At 46.9% G+C, this 23,595-nt stretch overlaps 1 protein-coding gene across 1 annotated transcript in view; it reads right to left on the reverse strand.

The window, feature by feature from the left end:
- The window catches only part of TIAM1 (TIAM Rac1 associated GEF 1), a 441,710-nt gene that overhangs the window by 345,261 nt on the left and 72,854 nt on the right, over window positions 1-23,595 (reverse strand). Inside the window, exon 2 of the mRNA XM_063601293.1 lies at window positions 1,858-1,910. The gene's annotated coding sequence lies outside the window, so the exon portion shown is untranslated. The remainder of the gene's footprint in view (window positions 1-1,857; window positions 1,911-23,595) is intronic.

A 23,595-nucleotide genomic window follows, 5' to 3' on the forward strand; every position in this document is an offset into this window, starting at 1 on the left:
AAACTTTTTTTTAAAATAAAGGGCCAAATAGTAACGATCTCAGGCTTTATAGGCCATATTTCACAACTACTCAACTCTGCTGTTGTACCAAGAAAGCACAGCTATAAATAACAGGTACACAAAGGAGTATGGCTGTGTTCCAAATAAAACTTTATTTACAAAAACAGGCCCATAGGCTGTGATTTGCTGACCCCTATTCTAGTTCTCAGGGTGCTAGAAAGGAGGAGTGAAGCAGAGATACACTTAAGACACTCCTGTAAGAATACAGTAGGAATAAGCAAAGAGATCCAGTTGATCCGAATGTATCCACCAGGCATAGCCGATTACACCCAGGAGTATTCTTGTAAGACAAAAACCAAGTCTAGAGGTATTAGGCTGGTGCAAAAGTAATTGCGGTTTTTGCCCCTGAAAGTAATGGAAAAACTGCAATTACTTCTGCACCAATCTAATACCAGGGAGGCATCATTTCTCAACAACCACATCTCTCAGACACGAGGGCCTCTCCCTCACAGAAGCAGCAACATTCCGTCATGGGGTTTATCCCCTGAACTGCACGTCCACTGGAGATTCTATAGTGACCTCTCCAAACTGCCTACCTAACCCCACTTTTTTGTTTTTTTGTTTTTTTGTTTTTGAGACCGAATCTCACTCTATTGACCAGGCTGGAGTGCAGTGATGCAATCTTCGCTCACTGCAACCTCCGCCTCCCAGGTTCAAGCCATTCTCCTGCCTCAGCCTCCCAAGTAGCTGGGATTACAGGCACCTGCCACCATGCCCAACTAATTTTTGTATTTGGAGTAGAGATAGGGTTTCACCATGTTGGCCAGGCTGGTCTCCAACTCCTGACATCAGGTGATCCACCCACCTCGGCCTCCCAAAGTGCTGGGATTACAGGGGCATGAGCCACCACGCCCAGCCAGCCTGCCTCTTCCTATGTCTAGCAGCACACCAGGGCTGGGGACACAGGCTGTGGTCACCAATTCAAAAGAGGTAACTGCTCTACCAGGGAGTGACCTTACCCAGGAACTAATCAACAACTCGATGAGAGCTCAAGACATAAGCCTTTCAACTCCAGCTTTGAACTCTTACCTGCCGAAGGGCCGAGAAGAGCCCACTGAGCCCAGAGCAGCCATGATCAACCACTGTCACTTCACAAACCCCAAATACATGGGTTCTTCCTTCTCCTGGACACATCTTCCTCTCACACTTCACACTCCGCCCGGAGCAAACCCTGTCAATTCAACCCTCAAAGGGTTCCAGAATCTGCTGCATCTCCATCGCCAGCAGCCCATTGCCAGTACCAGCTACATCGCCAGCACCCTCATCACTGTCACCTCCTAATTGGTCTCCCTGACTTTGCTCTTGCCTCACTTCCAACAGAATATTGTCATGTTAAAAAAGAAGTAAGAGGCCGGGTGCAGTGGCTCATGCCTGTAATCCCAGCACTTTGGGAGGCCGAGGCAGACGGATCACCTGAGGTAAGGAGTTCGAGACCAGCCTGGCCAACATGACGAGACCTCATCTCTACTAAAAATACAAAAATCAGCCAGGCATTGTGGTGGGCACCTGTAATCCCAGCTACTCAGGAGGCTGAGGCAGGGGAATGGCTTAAACCCAGGAGGCGGAGGTTGCAGTGAGCCAAGATAGCGCCATTGCACTCCAGCAACAGAGTAAGGCTCCATCTCCAAAAAAAAAAAAAAAAGAATAGGGGGTGAAAATCAACAAACAGCAGGCACAGATTTGGGGCTAGATAATAGACAAATAAGTGAAAAAGCAAATTTATTCACATACCCTTGATGCCCCTAGAAAGTCCTTCAAAGCACATGACAGGCGTATATGAAAGTGTAAACTGCTCACCATATGACCGTCAGGCTTCTGAAGCTGTTTACATCTGGAATGCGACCATCAACCTGGAAGGTAAGAAAAACAAACAAACAAAAAAACTTCTGAGTGACAAACAGCTTCCACAAAGCCCATCCATTTTATTCCACAGAAGAAAAAGAAGTGTGTCATTTATAAAACTCTACCAGAGGAGGCAACAGCCATCGCTAATAACAGAGGAAAGAAACAAAGGCCTTAAAATTAGAAGCAGAGGAGCAGAACCATCCAGGACCTTGAAATAAAGATGGAGTCCACACAGAGTCAACCCCGGCACATCACCCTAACAGCCTTCTACAGTAACAATATTCCTAGGTCGGCAACACAGGCTCAACCAGGCTCAGAATCCTGTTCAAGGACACAAGATGAGTAATACGTTTTTATTCTATTTTTATTTTTATTTTCTTAAGATGATTAAAATTGCACCAGGCGCAGTGGTTCACACCCTAATTCCAGCATTTTGAGAGGCTGAGGCTGGCAGATCACTTGACCCCAGGAGTTCAAGACCAGTCTCGGCAACACGGCAAAACACTGTCTCTACAAAAAATAAAAATACAGGCCGGGTGTGGTGGCTCACGCCTGTAATCCTAGCACTTTGGAAGGCCGAGGTGGGTGGATCACTTGAGGTCAGAAGTTCAAGACCAGCCTGGCCAACATGGTGAAACCCTGTCTCTACTAAAGATACAAAAATTAGCCAGGCGTGGGGGCATGCACCTGTAATCCCAACTACTTGGGTGGCTGAGGCAGGAGACTCCCTTGAACTCGGGAGGCGGAGATTGCAGTGAGCCAAGATCGAGTCACTGCACTCCAGCCTGGGTGATAGAGCAAGCTTCCGTCTCGGAAAAAAAAAAAGAAAAAGCCAGATGCGGTGGCTCACACCTGTAATCCCAGCACTTTGAGAGGCTGAGACACGAGAATTGATTGAACCCAGGAGGCGGAGGTTGCAATAAGCTGAGATGGCACCACCGCACTCCAGCTTGGGGGACAGAGTGAGACTCTGCCTAAAAAAATAAAAATAAATTTAAAAATAAAAATGAAAAATATCAGCCTGGTGCAGTGGTATGCAACTGTAGTCCCAGCTACTAGGAAGGCTGCGGTGAGAGGATTCCCTCAACCTGGGAGGTCAAGGCTGCAGTGAACGGTGATTGCGTGATTGCACCACAGCACTCCAGCCTGGGCAACAGAGCAAGAACCTGTCTCAAAAAAAAAATTTTTTTTCAAAGCTAATATATTCTTATTTTATTTTATTATTTTTATTTATTTATTTATTTTTAGTGCAGAGTGCAGTGGCAAGATCTGTAGTCTTGAACTCCAGAGCTCAAACGATCCTCCCACCGCAGCCTCCCAAGTAGCTGGGACTACAGGCGTGTGCCACTATGCTTGGTTAAAAGCTAATATATTCTCTTAATAAGGGAGGGAACAGCTTTCAAAGAAAGACAGAATTAAGATGAATGAGTAAAAGCTGAGGCAGATTTCAGCCCTTGCTTGAGACCAAGGCAGGGCTTCTTAACAAGGAGAACCAGCCTATAAGGGCAGTGACTGGGCCCCTGGCAGTGAGTAGTGATCTTCTTTTTTTTTTTTTTTGAGACGGAGTCTCGCTCTGTCACCCAGGCTGGAGTGCAGTGGTGCGATCTTGGCTCACTGCAAGCTCCGCCTCCCGGGTTCACGCCATTCTCCTGCCTCAGCCTCCGGAGTAGCTGGGACTACAGGCGCCCGCCACCACACCCAGCTAATTTTTTGTATTTTTAGTAGAGACAGGGTTTCACCGTGTTAGCCTGGATGGTCTCAATCTCCTGACCTCATGATCCGCCCTCCTCGGCCTCCCAAAGTGCTGGGTTTACCGGCATGAGCCACCGCACCTGGCTAATTTTTTTGTATTTTTAGTAGAGACGGGGTTTCACCGTGTTGGCCTGGCTGGACTCGATCTCCTGACCTTGTGATCCGCCCGCCTCGGCCTCCCAAAGTGCTGGGATTACAGGTGTGAGCCACCGCGCCCGGCCTTCTTACAGGTCTTGATATTTCAGGCGAGGTTGAACTAGAGGTCCTTGAGGATCCCAATCAATTCCAAGGTTTTATGATGGGTCATGTCAAAGCAAAAAATTATTCTGACACTTTTTACAAATGGTAAGGCAGACGTTATTTAGGATTACAACAATTGGTGTCAAGGTCATTGCAACAGGGAGAAAGATTGGGCTCAACTCCAAATACAGCAAAGACATCTGGAGATCAGTAGCCAATGAGCGGGGGAGGCGTCTGTGGAGGGGAAATTACTAAGAAAAGATATTAAAGTCAGGGGGATTCTTGCTAACTCAACTTAACAGGATTCCTGCTGAAGGCAGGTTGACTAAGACAACAAGGATAGGGACAAGGAACTTGATCAGGTGTGATCAGATATCCAGAATAGAGGATATCTCTCTAAACTCATCTAGCAGCTCTCTAACTTTAGTAGTATTCTTGCTAAAACTAACTGGGAAGGCCTGGAAGGTGGGGGTGGGCTAAAGGCCTAGCTGAGAAGGGGGCTCAGAGAAGCCAGATTCAAGTTTGGTCAAGGAGCAAGTCTTCATCAGTAATAGTAACTCCAGGGAACAGAGGTCCTGATACCTCGAGGTGGTGCCCAAGGCAACAGGGAAGTACTAGCCAGAGCAAAGAGCAGAATCCAGATGTCCTGGCCCCAAGCTCAGTGGGGTGAGTTGTAGCTGGTGCCCAGTAATACCTGACACCACATAACACCTTCTAGTTTCTCCATTTCTTCCCACGTATAATTGCGCTTTTTTGCAAAATCTAGAAATGGCCGTTTCTAAACATCAAGCTACCATACAATAAGGGGAAACTACCTTTGCACATAATGCCACGTGAGCAATTTATATACAATTCCCTGTGATATCGAGGCAGATTGAGTCATCATCATGAAAACAATGAGGCTTTTCAAAGTGGCCTTGTAATGACAGGCATATAAATAAAATAGGCCAAAAAAAAAAAAAAAACTGAAACTAAAAGACTGGATTTAAAAGCCTCTGGCAAAAACCAGGAAGCTTGCGATCACTAACAGAATTACTAAACTACCCTAGCAAAGTTAAACAAAGTTCCATAATACCCAAATCCAAAAGAGAGCATTTAAAGCTGACCCCAGCCAGGTCAACATAGCAAGACCCCATCTCCACAAAAACTTCTTTTAAAGATTAAGTGGGCGTGGTGGCACATGCCTGTTGCCCTGGCTACTTCAGAGGCTGAGGCAAGAGGATCATTTGAGTCCGGGAGTTCCAGGCTGCAATGAACTACGTTCACAACACTGCACTCCAGCCTGAGTGGCAGAGTGAGAGTCCCTGTTTCTTAAAAAATAAAAATAAGGCCGGGCACAGTGACTCACACCTGTAATCCCGGCACTCTGGGAGGCCGAGGTGGGCGGGTAACGAGGAGTTCGAGACCAGCCTAGCCAATATGGTGAAACCCCGTGTCTACTAAAAATACAAAAATTAGCTGGGCGTGGCAACACATGCCTATAATCCCAGCTACTTGGGAGGCTGAGGCAGAAGAATCCCTTGAACCCAGGAGGCAGAGGTTGCAGTGAGCCAAGATTGGGCCACTGCACTCCAGCTTGGGCAACAAAGTGAGGCTCCATCTCAAAAAAAAAAAAGAATAAATAAATAAAAATAAAATAAATAAATAAATAAAATTAGCCAGGCATGGTGGCATGCCTGTAGTCCCAGCTACTTGAGACGCTGATGTGGGAGGATTGCTCGAGTCCAGGGTTCAAGGTTACAGAATATCCGTTTCTAAAATAATAATAAAAGTAAAAATAGGCCAGGTGCGGCAGCTCATGCCTGTAATCCTAGCACTTTAGGAGGCCAAGGCAGGTGGATCACCTGAGGTCAGGAGTTCGAGACCAGCCTGGCCAACATGGTGAAACCCTGTCTATACTAAAAATATGAAAAAGCTGGACGTGGTGGTGGGCACCTGTAATCCCAGCTACTCAGGAGACTGAGGCAGGAGAATTGCTTGAACCTGGGAGGTGGAGGTTGCAGTGAGCCAGGATCATCACACCATTGCACTCCACCCTGGGCGACAAGAGCGAAACTCTTAAAAAATAAATAAATAAATAAATAAATAAAACGACACAGCTGCCTTTCTTGATCTCAAAACTGCGATCTACTTGCTGGGCAGAGGTTATTTAAGAATCCAGAAGGGATGGTCACACGCAGTGGCTCACGCATGTAATCCCAGTACTTTGGGAGGCCAGGGCAGGCGGATCACTGGAGGTGAGGAGTTCAAGACTAGCCTAGCTAACACGGTGAAACCCTGACTCTACTGAAAAAATAGAAAAAAAAAATTAGCCGGGTGTGGTGGTGCATGCCTGTAATCCCAGCTACTTGGGAGGCTGAGGCAGGAGAATCGCTTGAGCCCGCAAGGTGGAGGTTTCAGTGAGCCAAGATCACACCACTGCACTCCAGCCTGGACAACAAAGTGAGACTACCTCTCAAAAAAAAAAAAAAAAAAAAAAGTCCGGGCACGGTGACTCAGGCTTGTAATCCCAGCACTTTGGGAGACCAAAGCGGGCAGATCACGAGGTCAGGAGGTGGAGACCATCCTAGCTAACACAGTGAAACCCGTCTCTACTAAAAATACAAAAAAATTAGCCAGGCGTGCTGTCGGGTGCCTGCCGTCCCAGTGACTCGGGAGGCTGAGATAGGAGAATGGCGTGAACCCGGGAGGCAGAACTTGCAGTGAGCCGAGATGGTGCCACTGCACTCCAGCCTGGGTGACAGAGCGAGACTCCATCTCAAAAAAAATGAACCTAGAAGGGCGACATGCTAAATACTCTCAGATTGCCCTTCAGATGACTTTTCCTCTTTTTCCTCTGGGATCTGTGCCTGGGAGGCTGCCCTTCCACATCTTCTGGCCCTGGGGAGGCACCACGGGCAGGGATGACGGTAGGAAGAGGGTCAAGACAGTAGGAACACTGACCCCCTGCTTCCTCCCCACAGCAGCACCTGGAGGTCTCTCGATCACAAGTCCCTTTTTCTCTCAGGCTTCAGTTCTAGGGAACAAAGGGGCTTCCTCCTGCTGCCCCAGTGGAACCAATCCCTGTTTTTTGTTTTTTTTTTGAGACAGGGTCTCATTCTGTCACCCAGGCTGGAGTACAGTGGCACGATCATAGTTCACTGCAGCCTTGAACTCCCGTGCTGAGCTTACATGATCTTGCCCCTCAGCCTCCCAAGTAGCTGGGACTACAGGCACACGCCACCACACCATACCTGGCTAATCTGGGAAGCAGCGGTGGGGGGTTGGTAGAGAAAGGGTCTCATTATGTTGCCCAGGCTGGTCTCAAACTCCAGGGCTCAAGCAATCCTCCTGCCTCAGCCTCCCAAAGTGCTGAGATTAGAGGTGTGAGCCACTGCACCCAGCCTGTCTCCTTTTCTTAACTCCGTGAAAACACTTTCTCTCGTGACTCTCTTCTGTCACCTGTGAGTGTGCGATATACTTTCCTGCCAAGCCTCTGACTGACAACAGTAGAAGAAGAAGAGGGGCAGAGAATTTAACATTCAATTTTCTGGCCGGGCACGGTGGCTCACGCCTGTAATCCCAACACTTTGGGAGGCCAAGGCAGGCAGATCACGAGGTCAGGAGATGGAGACCATCCTGGCTAACACGGTGAAACCCCATTTCTACTAAAAAAAATACAAAAAAATTAGCCGGGTGTGGTGGCGGGCGCCTGTAGTCCCAGCTACTCAGGAGGCTGAGGCAGGAGAATGGTGTGAACCCGGGAGGCAGAGCTTGCAGTGAGCCGAGATCGTGCCACTGCCCTCCAGCCTGGGTGACAGAGCGAGACTCCGTCTCAAAAAACAAAAAACAAACAAACAAAAAAATCAATTTTCTATCTTTGCCCTCAATGGAGAGGGAAGAAACAGAGAACCTGATTTTTAAGCTAGATTTCCAGGCATGGGTAGGGGCAGGTGTGGCGCACTGTCTGAGGAGGCTCCGAGTGTTACGAGTGTCAGTGAAAACCTTGAATTTTTTTTTTTTTTTTCTGAGACACAGTCTGGCTCTGTCACCCAGGCTGGAGTGCAGTGGCGCGATTTCAGCTCACTGCAACCCCTGGCCCCCTAGGTTCAAGTGATTCTCCTGCCTCAGCCTCTCAAGTAGCTGGGACTACAGGTGTGTGCCACCACACCTGGCCAATTTTTATATTTTTGGTAGAGACAGGGTTTCACCATATTGGCCAGGCTGGGCTCAAACTCCTAACCTCAGGCGATCTGCCCAACTCAGCCTCCCATAGTACTGGGATTACAGGTGTGAGCCCCCATGCCAGGCTGAAAACTTCAAATTTTATTTATTTATTTATTTATATTTCCTTGAGACAGAGTTTCGCTCTCGTTGCCCAGGCTGGAGTGCAGTGGCACGATCTCGGCTCACTGCAACTTCTACCTCCAGGGTTCAAGCGATGCTCCTGCCTCAGCCTCCCAAGTAGCTGAGATTACAGGCATATGCCACCAGCCCTGGCTAATTTTGTATTTTTAGTAGAGACAGGGTTTCACCATGTTGGTCAGGCTCGTCTCGAACTCTTGACCTCAGGTGATCCACCCGCCTCAGCCTCCCAAAGTGCTGGGATTACAGGTGTGAGCCACCACACCTGGCTAAAACCTCAAATTTTCTACACAAAATTGTGTGTATGTGTGCATTTTTCTGAAAAGAGAAATCCAGAAAGGAAAAGGTCAAAATGTTTCTATATCCTCAAAAGGTGACCAAAAATTTTAAGAGACAATGCTGCCGGGAAAACCACGTAGAAACGGCCACTGTCTCCCCAGGAGAAGAGAGAGGAACTGGCAGGTGGTGGGTACCCAGGTCAGCTCCATGAGCAGGAATGCCACCTCTTCCCTTGCCAAGGAGAGCTGGGCTGGAGGAAGGACCAGCACCACCCCTCCAGCCGCCGCCCACCCCCGAGGGGGCAGCTGGGATGGTGCGTTCCTGCAAATCTCTCACAGCTCCCTCTCAACACTCAGTGACATTTGCAAAGCTCATCAGCCCAGCAGGTGTCGGATGCACAAGCAACAGCAAAAGCAGTTCCAGGGCTGGGGAAAATCTCATCGTGTTGTTCTGAAAACCTCCGGGCTGCTGAGAGTCTCCAGGCAGCAAACCAGAAGGAAAAAATACTCAGGAGACAAGAGAACAGCAGAGCGGACCACACAGGAAATGCCCAGGTGGGCACAACGAAGCCCGGAGCTGTCTGCAGATTCCTGCCCCAGTGGGCATCGGTCAGCCCTTCCGGAGCCCAGATCCGCCCCTCGGGAGCTGTGTGGGGAGGATCAGCGGCCCCCTCCCACTAGGCTCAGTTCCCCCTTTACCACACAGACACGATCATTCAGAATGAACCTCATAGGGCTGTTGTGGGGTCAAGGAGAAAATGTGCTTTGCATGTCACCAAGACCCAGTAAATGCCTTCAGATTTGTGTTGGGATTAGTATCAGAGCTCTTCTCTGTTTTCTTCCCTGCAGGGGTGATCACAGGTACAAACAAACAGCAGGTGACAAGGGAGGTTGATGGAATCAACTTCCCAGTTCCACAGGGCCCTTCCCAAACGGAGTGGCAAGGGCTAGGTGAGGTGGCTTATACCTGTAATCCCAGCACTTTGGGAGGCTGAGACAGGTGGATCACCTGAGGTCAGGAGTTAGAGACCAGCCTGACCAACATGGAGAAACCCTATCTCTACTAAAAATACAAAATTAGCCAGGCATGGTGGCGCGTGCCTGTAATCCCAGCTGCTCGGGAGGCTGAGGCAGGAGAATCACTTAAACCCAGGAGGCAGAGGTTGCAGTGAGCTGAGATTGCGCCATTGCATTCCAGCCTGGGCAACAACAGCAAAACTCCATCTCAAATAATAATAATAATGATAATAATAATAATAAATAAAGGGAGTGGCAAGCCAGCCAGGCAATGCCACCTGAGAGGGGCGGGAGCCTTGAGTCCACAGGGAGCCCTACAATGATCTCCATCTCCCATGCCGTGGTCCCTTTTCCAGCTGTGTCAGTGTCCTCAGCTCAGAGGCACAAGGCTGTTGTGGTTAAGAGCCTGGATGGGGAGCCTCGGTGGACACTTGGTCTTGCCATGAACTGACTAGACGGCCGTGTGCAAGTTATATCATCTCTCTGTGACTTAGTTTCCTCATCCATAAATCAGGATGATCATAATCATAGTACCTGTGTTTCTGTGAGGTTTAAATAAATTCAAACAAACTTCTCAGAATAGTGTCTGGGCCAGGCTCAATGTCTCACGCTTGTAATCCCAGCACTTTGGGAGGCTGAGGCGGGCAGATCACTTGAAGTCAGGAGTTTGAGACCAGCCTGGCCAACATGGCTAAACCCCATCTCTACTAAAAATACAAAAATCAGCTGGGCGTGGTAGCACATGCCTGTAGTCCCAGCTACTCGGGAGGCTGAGACAGGAGAATCGCTTGAACACAGCAGGCAGAGGTTTCAGTGAGCCGAGATCGTGCCACTGCACTCCAGCCTGAGCAACAAAGCAAGACTCTGTCTGAAAAAAAATAAATAAAAATAGTGTCTGGTGTGCAGCAATAACTCAATAGATGCTGGCTGTCATATGCCCCGCATGTTTCAGTGAGTTTCCAAGGACCATTAACAAAGAGGCCTCTGTGCTCCAGATACTGGCACCACCAGCCCATGAGCCTACTACTACATGGCCTTGATCCTAAGATGGGTTCTGTAATTTAATGTTCGTAAACTTACAATAGACATGCACATTTCACATAGATTTTCTCATCTGTTAAATGGGGATAATAACAGCATCTAGCTAACAAGATTAGTGGAGGATTAAGGATTAATATAAGCAGAATGCTTTGAACAGAGCTTGGCATGGCGTACGCATCAGAAATTGTCCTCTGCAGGTATTTTCACCGTCATTACAGTAATTGATCTGATCTGCTGCAAGTCTTCGCACTCCAGTCAAATGTGGAAATTCTTCCTCACCCCTCACTCAATCCAGGCATCACCTGACCTTGGTACCAAAGATGCACGGTCTGGGGCTAGCAAGGGAATGGCCTCGGTAAACAGAAAGATGCTGTGGAGTTTCAGGCATTTTCTGGGGTTTTCCCACTCTGTTGGCTTCCCAGAATTAGTTACTTACAAAAAACATGGCAGCCAGGCACGGTGGCTCACGCCTGTAATCCCAGCACTTTGGGAGGCCAAGCAGGCGGATCACGAGGCCAGGAGATCGAGACCATCCTGGCTAACATGGTGAAACCCCGTCTCTACTAAAAAATACAAAAAATTAGCTGGGCGTGGTGGTGGGTGCCTGTAGTCCTAGCTACTCGGGAGGCTGAGGCAGGAGAATAGCGTGAGCCTGGGAGGCAGAGCTTGCAGTGAGCCGTGATCGTGCCACTGCACTCTAGGCTGGTGGACAGATCAAGACTCCATCTCAAAAAAAAAAAAAAAAAAAGAACATGGCTTAGAAGTTGCCAAGTTGCATATTAGATCCCAGGTTGATTTAAGGTTAATTTTGTTTTTTTTGCTGTTGGAGTAATTTTCAGGTCACTATGTTGGCTTCTTGGTGGCCCCTGGAGCACAGCTGGCCTCCCGTCAGTCTGAGGGCCTCATGGAAAATAAACCTTTAGCAGGGGCACACAAGGAAAACAACCAGAAGTGGAGAGAAAAAGTAGCAGGAAAGGGGTCCCAGTACAGTCAAAGATCAGCGAGTGAGCCAGGGATTGAGACAATCACTAAATCAGTGGCCTCCACTGTCCGTAACAAAGTCTGAAATAAGTTCCATAAAATCACTATTTTCCCCTCCTCTGTCACCTTAGCTGGTGCCTCGCTGCACTGGAGACTTGCAGAATCATTAGTCTGTTCTTGCACTGCTATAAAAAAACACCAAAGACTGGGTAACTTACAAAGAAAAGAGGTTTATTTGGCACACAGTTCTGCAGGCTGCACAAGAAGCATGGCACCAGCATCTGTTTCTGGTGAGGCCTCAAGAAGCTTCCACTCGTGGCAGGGGCAAAGGGGGAGCAGACATGTCACAAGGCGAGAGAGAGCGCAAGAGAGAGAAGGAAGTGCCAAGCTCTTCAAACAATCAGCTCTCCCATGAACTAACAGAGTGAGAGCTCACTCATCACCATGGGGATGGCACCAAGCCGTTTGTGAGGGATCCACCCCCATGACCCAAACACCTCCTGCCAGGCCCCACCTCCAATACTGGAGATCACATTTCAACATGAGATTTGGAGGGAACAAACATCCAAATCATATTAGAGAATATTAAACCAATTAGGGTACAGTCAATGAAAGGCAGAATCCTAAGAGCACGGACTCTGGGTCAGGACACCTGGATTCAAATCCTGGTTCCCTCAACATTTAGCCATGTGACCATGGTCCAGCCCCAGGCACCCTGTGCCTCAGTTTCCTCATCTGTAAGATGAGGATGGCAGCAGCTAACAGGCAAGTGAGGTGTAAATGAATTAATATATATGAAGCTCTTAGAAAAGTGGCAGACACACAACAAGCAATCACAAACCTTTAGTCTTTTTTTTGTTTTTTTGAGATGGAGTTTCACTCTTGTTGCCCAGGCTGAAGTGCAATGACGCGATCTCGGCTCACCGCAACCTCCGCCTCCCGGGTTCAAGCGATTCTCCTGCCTCAGCCTCCCGAGTAGCTGGGACTACAGGCATGTGCCACCACGCCCGGCTAATTTTGTATTTTTAGTAGAGACGGGGTTTCCTCCATGTTGGTCAGGCTGGTCTCGAACTCCCGACCTCAGTTGATCCGCCTGCCTTGGCCTCTCAAAGTGCTGGGATTACAGGCCGCCGCTCCCAGCCAACCTTTAGCCTTTATTATTCTTCAGTTCCTGCACCCTGGGAGCCCTACAGGGAAAACCTGTTTAGGGTAAGGAGGGGAACTTTTCCAGCTTCCTGCAGCCGGTGAAATGGGAAGATAATTGGAGACCCACAGAACAGGATTTGAATTGCAGCCGCTCCACATATAAGTTGCTGTGAGCTAGTTTATTATTATTATTAGTTTTAGACAAGGTCTTACTCTGTCTCCCAGGCTGGAGTGCAGTGGTTTGATCACAGCTCACTGCAGCATCGACCTCCCCAGGTTCAGGTGATTCTCCCACCTCAGCCCTGCAAGTAGCTGGGACTACAGGTGCACATCATCACATCCAGGTGATTTTTGTATTCCTTTGTAGAGACAGGGTTTCTCCATGTTGCCCAGGCTGGTCTCAAACTCCTGGGCTCAAGTGATCCACCCTCCTCAGCCTCCCAAAGTGTTAGGATTACGGATTACTGATTACAGGAGTAAGCCACTGCATCCGGCACTGTGAGCTATTCTAGTTATGAAGTTCTCTGAAACTCGTCCTCTTCATCAGCTACATAGGGTTTGGCGGCTTCCTGGAATTGTTGTAAGAAATGAGACTACACCATGTAGGTATTAAATAAATGTTATTTTCTTCATCTCTTCCCCTTCCTTGGGGTGCAAAGGAGGCAATCAAAGCAAACGCTACATTCTTGCAACTCTCAGAAAGCTTGTCACCCACCCAGATCAAGGCCTCAGGGTGCCCTGATATATCATGGCCAGCTGGGACTAGTGATGTTTTCTTGCCAAGAAACCAAGAATCAGTGCACTTCACCAAGGCACACCCATGTGGCCTGTCCTCCAGTGCTGAGATGTCAGCCATTTTCCACCCATGGCCCAGAGAGCAGGACAGGAAACGCAGAGAAAACAGCGAAACGATCTGGGCCTGGAGTTCTCCTGAGCAAATCCTAATTCTAACCAAAAGTTATGGGAACAACTTGACAACTACTTCATGAGGTGATGTCCGAATCATTAGCAAGAAAGGGTAGGGCAGGTCATTTTTATATAAACATCTGAAGGATAAAGAGTGTAGATAAATGTCAAAAACAATGCCTAAAACGGCTGCCTACTGCCTGCTTACACAGCTTTTTCCTTCTTTAGACAAATGATAAAACATCAGCACTTCTGAATATAAATCATCTTCAATTAAGACATTTCTGTTGGAAAAGCACTTTTGGCAGGACAAACGAAATATCTGCCACTGTTCTCCAACTTGGGTCTTTCAAGGTTGGCAGGGCGATTTATTTTTGTTGATTAAACAAAATACAAATGGAAAGGGCCTAAAAATTGATTAGCCAATTAAACTCAATGATTCTCAACAATGAAATGTGCATTATTAGCTTTGCCAGAGTTATAAAAATGTCTCCTAGCTTTACTGCCATTTTCACGATTTACACCATTGATATTTGTGCTGACAGAAAGATTAAGGACTGGCTGATGCAAAATTTGTCTTCTCTTTTGCTGGAACGGAAGGAAGAGAAACGATTAAGGGCTTAGGCCATTTCAGGAAGAACATCTGCACTGCATTGGTAATTCTTGAAAGAACGATCTGGGTTGAGCGAGGGAGCTGTTGTCACTCATTTTGTGTGTACTTGTTCTTTAGTAAATTACAGATTCACTAATAGGGGCCAATTTGTTGAGATGACAACAATCATAAATATCCAGATTCTTCATTTTCTCTTCTCATTTTCCGTGGGGATGAGTGTCCAGACAGGCAGCCAACCAAATGATGGGTGTCAGATGCTTTTGCAAAATCGATCCATGCACGGAGGGACGCCATGAGCCTATTTCAGTCCCGAACAGTTTTTCTTAATTGCCACCATGAGGTCAAGATCACAACTGCAATAAATTTACTTACAATAGCCCAAAACCCAGGGCAGTAGAATGCTGATGCTTCCTGGTGGTCAGAGCAGAAATGTTGCCGGCTGCTATGAATTTTTAAACTTGATTGTATATAATTGTTAATCACTGACCCATTCTGCAACCCTTCTGGGCTGGAACATGTTGCTAGGCAACCAATTTTGCTCTAGATACTTTCTGAAAGCTAGTGAGGCAACAACCAAGTGTCAACTAAGTAAACACTAACCATTAGAGACAGGTTCAAATAAAAAAGGGATGCCTGACTTCCTTAGAGCACATGCATCTCATGTCCTTTCTTAATGTAGACATGTATTTCCTGCGCTTACGACTTGGCAAATAAGCAATCTTAGGTTGAACTGGGGGAAATTGCCCTTTTGGTAGCTCAATTTGGCAATTCATATGGGTCAACCTAATCAGAGGGAGGTTTCCACAGTCTGTGAAATAGAAGAACTATTTTCCTCCACAAGCGTAATCATAATTGGGCTTTGCATCAATAACACATCACTTACCTAAGTCACATATTTCCTGAAATTCTTTTTATAAGAAAGAGTTGGGAGAGGCAATCTGCTGGCAAATGCCTGAATAAGAAGTCACAGTTATTTTTCCATTTTAGACTAACACAATCTGATTTGACCGATTCTTGTACAATATCCACGCATTCCCCACCTTTTCAAATGTTCAGCGACTCAGGAAAGGGAACTAAATGCATTTTTTTTTTTTTTTTTTGAGACGGAATCTGCAGGCTGCAGTGCAGTGGCGCAATCTCGGCTCACTGCAACCTCCACTTCCCAGGTTCAAGCAATTCTTCTGCCTCAGCCTCCCAAGTAGCTAGGAGTATAGGTGCACGCCACCACGCCCAGCTGATTTTTGTATTTTTAGGAGAGACGGGGGTTTCACCATGTTGGCCAGGCTAGTCTCAAACTCTAAATGCATTTTTTTTAAATTGAGATCAGGAACCCCAGAGGACATTCTGAAGATGAGGACAGAACTGCCAACTGCATGAAAGAAGTTCATTTAGGAGGAAAGAGGAAGGAAGGCAGCATGTTGGTATCATGGCATGATGCTATCCTTGGGAAGCAAGTGAAGTCTAATGACTCTCCGTGTCCCAGGCAGCTGAGAGCCTCACAGTCAAGAAATGCTAAAGAAACAGAATGGCCCTATGTTAGTTTACACAATATCTCCAGGAGGTTCTTAGAATGAATTACCACTGGGAGTACAGAATAACAACCAGCTTAGGCAGTGCATGCGCACAGGTGATTAACCTCATTAGGAAAGAATTGGGAAAAATTATGAGGTGAAGGGAGAACTCGCAGTGAAGTTTAAGGTTAGATTGCTGGCCTTATTGAGCAGGTGTGAACAGCTATGCAATTTTAATTTTTAGCAAGCAAAATCAATTGTTTCTAGGATTACTACATAACAATTTATAAACTAGACACATGTAAACTTTTTATTGGGCAAATGGCAAATTGCCTTAAAAGGACAATAGAAAGTTTGTCATCCATTCCCAGATGAGTCCTCTTAAAATAGAACCAAGCTTTCTGTTTAGTCTGGATTTGCTTTACTACCTACTTGTAATTAAAAAGTTTAAAAAAATCAATCCATACAGAAACATGTAGAGTTAAAAGTGAACAAATTATATCCTCATTGTCACTCCCCAGAGGTAACTGCCAATTTGTTTGCCTACTTTTCACAAAAGTCACATCGTAATACATATCCTGGCGACTTGCTTTTTCACTCAACATTATAGCACAGAAACTACTTTTAAATGGAGTCCTCTGGAACATTTCAGTATTCACCAGCCAACGTGTCCACAATTTCAAAATAAAGCTTCTTTTTGTTTTTCTTTTTTTGTCTTTTTTGTTCAAAATAAAGCTTCTAAGTTGGTAAGAATCATCCCCTACCCATGAGTTTACAACAATTTAAAGACCACCAAAACAATGATCAATTATTCATCTTTCCAAAAGCTCCAAAGCACGCTGTCAGAAGCCAAAGTGTTTCAACTCCATAGATGTGTCAAGGAAATCCAGCCCAACACAAATGGGGTGGAGGCAGCTAGCTGACACCCCAAATGCGTGGCTTCAGTTGGAATCCTAAAGGAAAGATGACTACATCACCCAAAAAGAGATAAATGAAATCCAGAAACATCGAAGACTCAAGAAATATTAAGAGCCAACTGCTAAATTAGATTCTGAAACTATCTGCTATGCACTAGGAAAAGAATGTGATTTCTACAAGGACATTTTTAACTACCTGTGAAAGAAATTGTGAGCCTGGTGGGAACAAGCAACTATTGAGACAAGGAATAAAAACAGCTTCGTGAGCATTAGGACTGTCACAACTGTGGTCTGCACAACTTAGATTCCACATTGCTTCAACTCAAGAATTGCTAAACCATATTCTTTACTTGAATTCTGGAGAAAATGGTCCTAATAGCTCAATGAACAGAATTTTTAAAAGCCACTTCCCCTCTCTAGACATTAGTTTTCTTGTCTATAAAATGAGAGGACTTGATTTAAAAAAACTCTAAAATCTGCAACATGATTTATTCCTGTGATTCTGTCTGGTTATAATTATGCATGTGGATGGATGATTGGATGGATGGATGGATGGATGGATGGATGGACGGAGGGGCAGGCGGATGGACGGAGGGGTGGGCGGGTGGACGGACGGACGGATGAATGGAAGGATGGATGGATAGATGGATGGATGGATGGATGGAAGGATGGATGAGCGGCAGAGGTCTGCTGGAGTGGGATTGTATAGGCTTGTGACCAATTGTTACAGTTTTAGGAATTTTGTAGACCAGTTGATATCATGCTGATAGCTTGGAATTGGCGATGATGGGAAAATTTATACCATAGAAATCGACAAAACACTACAAATCAGGCCTCTTTATTCACCTTGGGAGCCAATTTACTAACACGCCACTGATGGAAGTGAAAAAGGAAGGATAAGAAGAGGAGAAGAAAGACAAAGAAACAGTACCTGTAAGTGCCTACAAAGTCCTCCAAGTGGGCTGTTCCCCCATATCTCCACATTGATACACTTCATATTTTCTCTGCTTGAAACCCTATTCCCCACTGGGATTCCCTGCCTGTTTTCCCTCTTTTAGAAAAGCCATTCCCGGCGTCTGCCCTCCACCTGAGATGCCCCTACACGTGCTCTCACAGCATGCAGTAATTACCCCTCTCCACCCTCCTAGGGAACACCTACTGTACAGTGCGGCCATTGTCCATTTAGTCAGCCCTGCTAAAGCATCAGCTAATTCTGCACAGCAACTATGCATTTTAGCTCTTGGTGCTTAACGCCCAACACAAAGACAGGCACATAGCCACCATCCACTCAATCGATTTTAAATTAAAGCAATGGTTTTAGCTGCAAGGCAGAGCAAAAACATCTGATGATAAAAGGTTCAGCCTCCAAGAGCAGCACTTCTATCCTGGTCATCATTGGGTAGCTTAAGCTTTTCGGGTCCACTTTCCCTTACATTGTGATTTACCATTAAATCAGTTAACCTACTCTTGTCACAAAGCAGTGTAGTGTGTCACTGGCCCACTTTGTTTATTTCTTTGCTACTCAACGACATCCACATGTCACTATGAGTTGCATTTTTAAACAAGGAATTAACTGTCTCTGTCCTGGATTTACCCAAGGGAGGCTTGGGATGCACCCTTGGGCTCTATTGCCTAATACACTAAAGTGACTTGGAGCAAACTGCTTAAACTTTCTCATCCTTAGCTACCCAATCCACTAAATGAAGACAGAAGACTAGAAATAGCACAGACAAGAAAGAAACCACCACATTGCCGCATGCCAGAGTAAAGGCAGGGACACCAGCCAGCCCTGACCTTGGCAGTGGCTGCAAATGGAGCCACACCCTTCTATCACCTTTGGAAGGAAGGAGGGAAAGTGTCTTAGTCTCCCTGGGCTGCCATAACAAAATAGCACAGACTGGGGGATTCAACAACATTCATTCATTCATTCTTTCGTTCGTTCGTTCATTTATTTTTGAGACAGAGTAGTCTCACTCTGTTGCCCAGGCTGGAGTGCACTGGCACAATCTTGGCTTACTGCAACCTCCATCTCCCAGGTTCAGACAATTCTCCTGCCTCAGGCTCCCAAGTAGCTGTGATTACAGACATGAGCCCCCACGCCCAACTAATTTTTTTGTATTTTTAGTAGAGATGGGGTTTCACCGTGTTGGTCAGGCTGGTTTTGAACTCCTGACCTCATACGATCCACCACTTCAGGCTCCCAAAGTGCTGGGATTACAGGCATGAACCACTGCGCCCAGCCAACAGACATTTATTTTCTTACAGTCCTAGAGGCTGGTAGTCCATGATTGAGGTGCTGTCTGCATTGGTTTCTGGTGAGGCCTTTCTTCTTGGCTTGTGGATGGCCACCTTCTTTCTGTGTCCTCACATGGCCTTTCCTCTGTACACACAAGTGTGTACAGGTCCTATACACTCAACAATAAGATTTAACCCAGATGCCAAAGGTACAGTCAACATTTCCAAGTTAAGCCATAGCTACTTGTTGGGGTACCTGTTTCTATCCTACATCATGAACTGCTTTAACTCACACTTCTGACACCAAATGTGTGGGGTTTTTCCTCACACCAACCAATGCTCCAACTCTCTGGATGCCAACTGAGGGTCCTACTATTCAATTCAAGACTGACGCTAACTACCCACAGTTAGCAGAGAACCCACAGGTTAAGGGCTCAGTCCCACAAGATTGCCCCCATTTCAGACACCAGCTACAGATGGAGGGCCCACACTTCGGCTTGACCAACTACAAATTCTGGGGTTCCCATGATCCTCTCCCCAGGCTCAATAATTTGCTACAATGGCTGGCAGAACTCAGGAAAACACCTGACTTACTATTACTGTTTTATGATCAAGGACACAACTCAGAAACAGCCAAATGTTAGAGATGCACAGGGCAAGGTGTTGGGGAGAGCACCCAGCTCCCACGCCCTCTCTGGACACGCCACCTCACAGCACCAACATGTGTTCACCAACCCAGAAGCTCTCTGAATTCTGTTGTTTAGAGATCTTACAGCATGAGTGAGTAAATCATTGGCCACTGACGATTAATTCAATCTCTCGCCCCTCTCTCCTCTCCCTAAGGAGAGGATGGAGCTGAAAGTTTCAACCCTCTAATCACATGGTTTGGTCTTTCTGGAAACCAGCCCTCATCCCGAAGCTATCAAGAGGTCCCCAGTGTACCAAAGAAAGACATTCTATCGCTCCAGAGATTCCAAGGGTTTGGAGAACTGTGTGCCAGGAACTGGGACAAAGTGTGTGTGTGTGTGTGTATACATATATACATACACACATATATATTTATATACATTTTTTTTCTTACCATAACAAACATCCCTTTTTTTTTTTTTTTTTTTTGAGTCGGAATCTTGCTCTGTCGCCCAGGCTGGAGTGCAGTGGCGCAATCTCGGCTCACTGCAACCTCCATCTCCCAGGTTCAAGTGATTCTCCTGCCTCAGCCTCCCGAGTAGCTGGGATTACAGGCTCCCGCCACCATGCCCGGCTAATTTTTGTACTTATAGTAGAGACAGGGTTTCACCACGCTGTCCAGGCTGGTCTCGAACTCCTGACCTCAGGTGATCCACCCACCTCGGCCTCCCAAAGTGCTGTGATTACAGGCACACATCTGGCCCATCACACCCATCTTAACCAGAAATTCTGCCTTGCACACCAACCTAAAGATGGTGCCCTCTTGTCACCTGGGCTAAATCAGCCTAGCATGAGGGAATCAAGAAAGGGCTTATTTTCTGGCTCTGAGGCAGTACCAGTTTGTTTTGTTTCGGTCTAGTGATGGCTTCTGGTGGGAGGCGGGAGGAGAGAGCGCAGAGTGGGAGCCCAGAAGCACAACAGAAGGGTGATGCAATATGCAAGCTGACGCTCAGGACACGCCTACCTGCCTGCCCATGTGCATCTGGTAAAGTGAATTTGAAGCTTGCCAGTCCTCAGCTGAACCAGAAGCACCCCCAGTCAAGGCCAACGTAACACTGAAAACAGCATGGGAGCCCTTGGCAGTGACCCAGAGCAACGTAAGGACTGTGCTAATCATGAGATTATAAGAAGAACAGATACCATTTACTAAGTAGCTACTATGCCAGGCCCTGAGCACTGTGTATATATAATCATGGTCGAACTGGTAATGAAAGTGTTGCGCCCATTTTACAGATGAGGATACAGAGGCTCAGACACTACGCAGCCTGCCCCAGGTCACACAGCTGGTAAATGAAGGACAGGAACCCAAGTGTATCTGGCTGCAAAGGCCATGGTCTTGGCATCACACCATGGCTGGCTGTCTCTCTGGCTCCTTCCATGAAGTCCTCAGACTTATGTTTAGAAAAAAGGAGATATTTTATAAACATAAGCAAACATAAGTAGGCCAAAACTAACAGGACTTGCAGCAAATGGTGCTGCAGTCCCCACCACCATGGGATCAAGCACCCTCCCACTCCTTTGTTTTATGAAATCTGAGGTCTTGAAAAGACACATACGCACTGCACCCCACGCTTCAACCCGAGATTCAGTGTGTAAAAGGCAGAGTGGGTCTCGTGCCAAGAAGTTGGAGCCAGTTTATTTTAGTCTCAATGTTAAGACAGCCAGCACCAGGTTGAGGCTGAGAAATGCTCCTTCTAATTAAAACTTTATTTTCAAACACATGTCACAGTTTCAACATGGTGCGACTCATTTTTTGCTATGTGGATTTCTAAGAGTAGAAGCAGCTGCTTCTACTGACAGTCTCTTCCATTCATTTTGGGACAACCGGAGGATCCCAAGGGGCCAAGATTGGTTTTATATGCAGGACAGGAGCAATGTGAGCTCTGCGACCATTCAAGATACCTACAAAATCAAGAAAAATGAGACACTATCATCAATCCAGCTGATATCGCAAGAGGCACTGCTTCATGACAGAGTCCGTGCATCCAGTCGAGGAGCAGCCTGACAAATCTGCACATAGGACCAGAGACAATGTCCCTTGTCCCCATCTGGTGGGAAAGTAGAGTCCAATATAAGAAACTCCCAAGCAGATCCAAGGCAGCCTTGGAAAAAGGGAGTGAACCAAGGCATTATGGAACCCTGGTCATTGCTGGAAAAGGAGTTAGAAAATCCAATGCCATAGGCTGAAAGGTTGGGTCCCCTGCAGAAATCACACTTTCAAATCCTCACCTGAAATGTGATGGCCTTTGAAAGGTGATCAGTCATAAGGTGCAATCCTCATGTATGGGATTAGTGCTCTTATAAAACAGACCGCAAAGAACACCCTCACTCTTCTACCAGGTGAGGACACGGCAAAAGTTGGCTGTCTATGAGCCAGGAAGCCAGCCCTCACCAGACACAAATCTGCTGGCTCTCTGACCTTGGACTTCCCAGCCACCAGAACTGTGTTGTTTACATGCCACCCAGTCTGTGGTATTCTGTGACAGCAACCCAAACAGATGAAGACATCCACTAAGAACACTGTGCCCCAACTGCCTGTCACTTTGTGTGTCCCCCACAGGACTCCACAAAGAGGCTTCTGGGCTGGGGACTGTGTGTGCTTTGCTCCCCGGTTCATCTGCAGGCACATACCCGCAGGTATGAGCTCAATACGTCAACACCTGCTGGTTGAATTGGCACCATGGAGCTAGCACTGTGGGTGGCCTCCAAACCCAGCTTGCCTCTGCCTCCGGGGCAGGGACATTACTTAAACAGCAGCTCTTAACCAATGTGAAAATCAGGGAGAAACACACAAAGAAAGGACTGAGGAAGGCTGAAAGAGCAAACTACTATGGGTTTCAAATCCTTTAGTAGTAAACCTACTCAAGGCCCAGCTATTAAAGCAGGCCCCAAAGTCCACAGCACTGTGCATCCTGTAATCTCAGCTTCCTGCTCCTCCAGGAAGGGAGGCCTGAGAGACTTTCTAAGACCCTGATCCCAGCCATGGCCATCTTCATGTTCTGAGGCTCCCCCAGTACAGCCAGTGCTGTGACCTAAATGTTTGTGCCCCACCTCTCCAAATTCCTATCTCCCTGAAATCCTAGCCCCTTAGGTGATGGTATCAGGAGGTGGGGCCTTTCGGAGGTGACTGGGTAGGAGGGCAGAGCCCTTGTGAATGGGATTAGTGTGCTTATACAAGAGGTCTCAGAGTACAAGCCAGTCCCTTCCACCACGTGAGGACTCAGTGAGAAGACAGTCTTCTACGAACCAGGAAGCAGGTCTTCACCAGACACCAAATCTGCCAGTGCCTTGATCTTGGACTTTCCAGCCTCCAGAACCATGAGCCAAATAAACTTCTGTTCTTTATAAATTACCCAGTCTGTGAATAATTTCTATTCTTTCAGAGCAGCAAAACACAGACTAAGACAAGCACCAATCGTAGCATAACACATCCACTGAGGAACAGAGACTGAAGAGCAAGTGTAGAGCAACACGCTGCCTTCCCACAAACCAGGGCATGCCTCACTCCATGCCTCGCACACATTCCAACTGGTCCCCAGAAAGGAGTCCCAGGGGCTTCTCAGACATGGGCTATTCTCATCCTCACATCTTACAACACAGAACATAAAATAACTCTGACCCCAAGAGGTGGCGCTACTGGGTGGACAATTTTTAACTCACTGTAGCGTTGTCCAGGAGCCTATAAAATTCACGTGCTCATTCCGAGACAAAAAAATGAAAACATTTAATACACTGTTGCCTGAGAGTGTGGAGAGAGGAGGCAGAGAGAAAGCAAAACGCTAACTCTGGGATAACAGATCAAAATTCAGACCTGGAATCTCCAACACCTAATGACCATATTCTCTCTGTTGGACTCCAGCAGCCGCCATTGTATCAGGAACCTCAATAAGCTCTCACATCCTCAGAGACAGCCTGCCTTCTAGAGACAGCACACTCCTGAAGGGAGGGGCTTGCACGGCTTGTGTCCCAGGGAAGCAGCAAGGTGCCAACAATTCCAACACCACCACCAACAACAGCCACTG

The sequence above is a fragment of the Pan paniscus genome, chromosome 22 (genome assembly GCF_029289425.2).
Source record: "Pan paniscus chromosome 22, NHGRI_mPanPan1-v2.0_pri, whole genome shotgun sequence".
Taxonomy (NCBI): domain Eukaryota; kingdom Metazoa; phylum Chordata; class Mammalia; order Primates; family Hominidae; genus Pan; species Pan paniscus.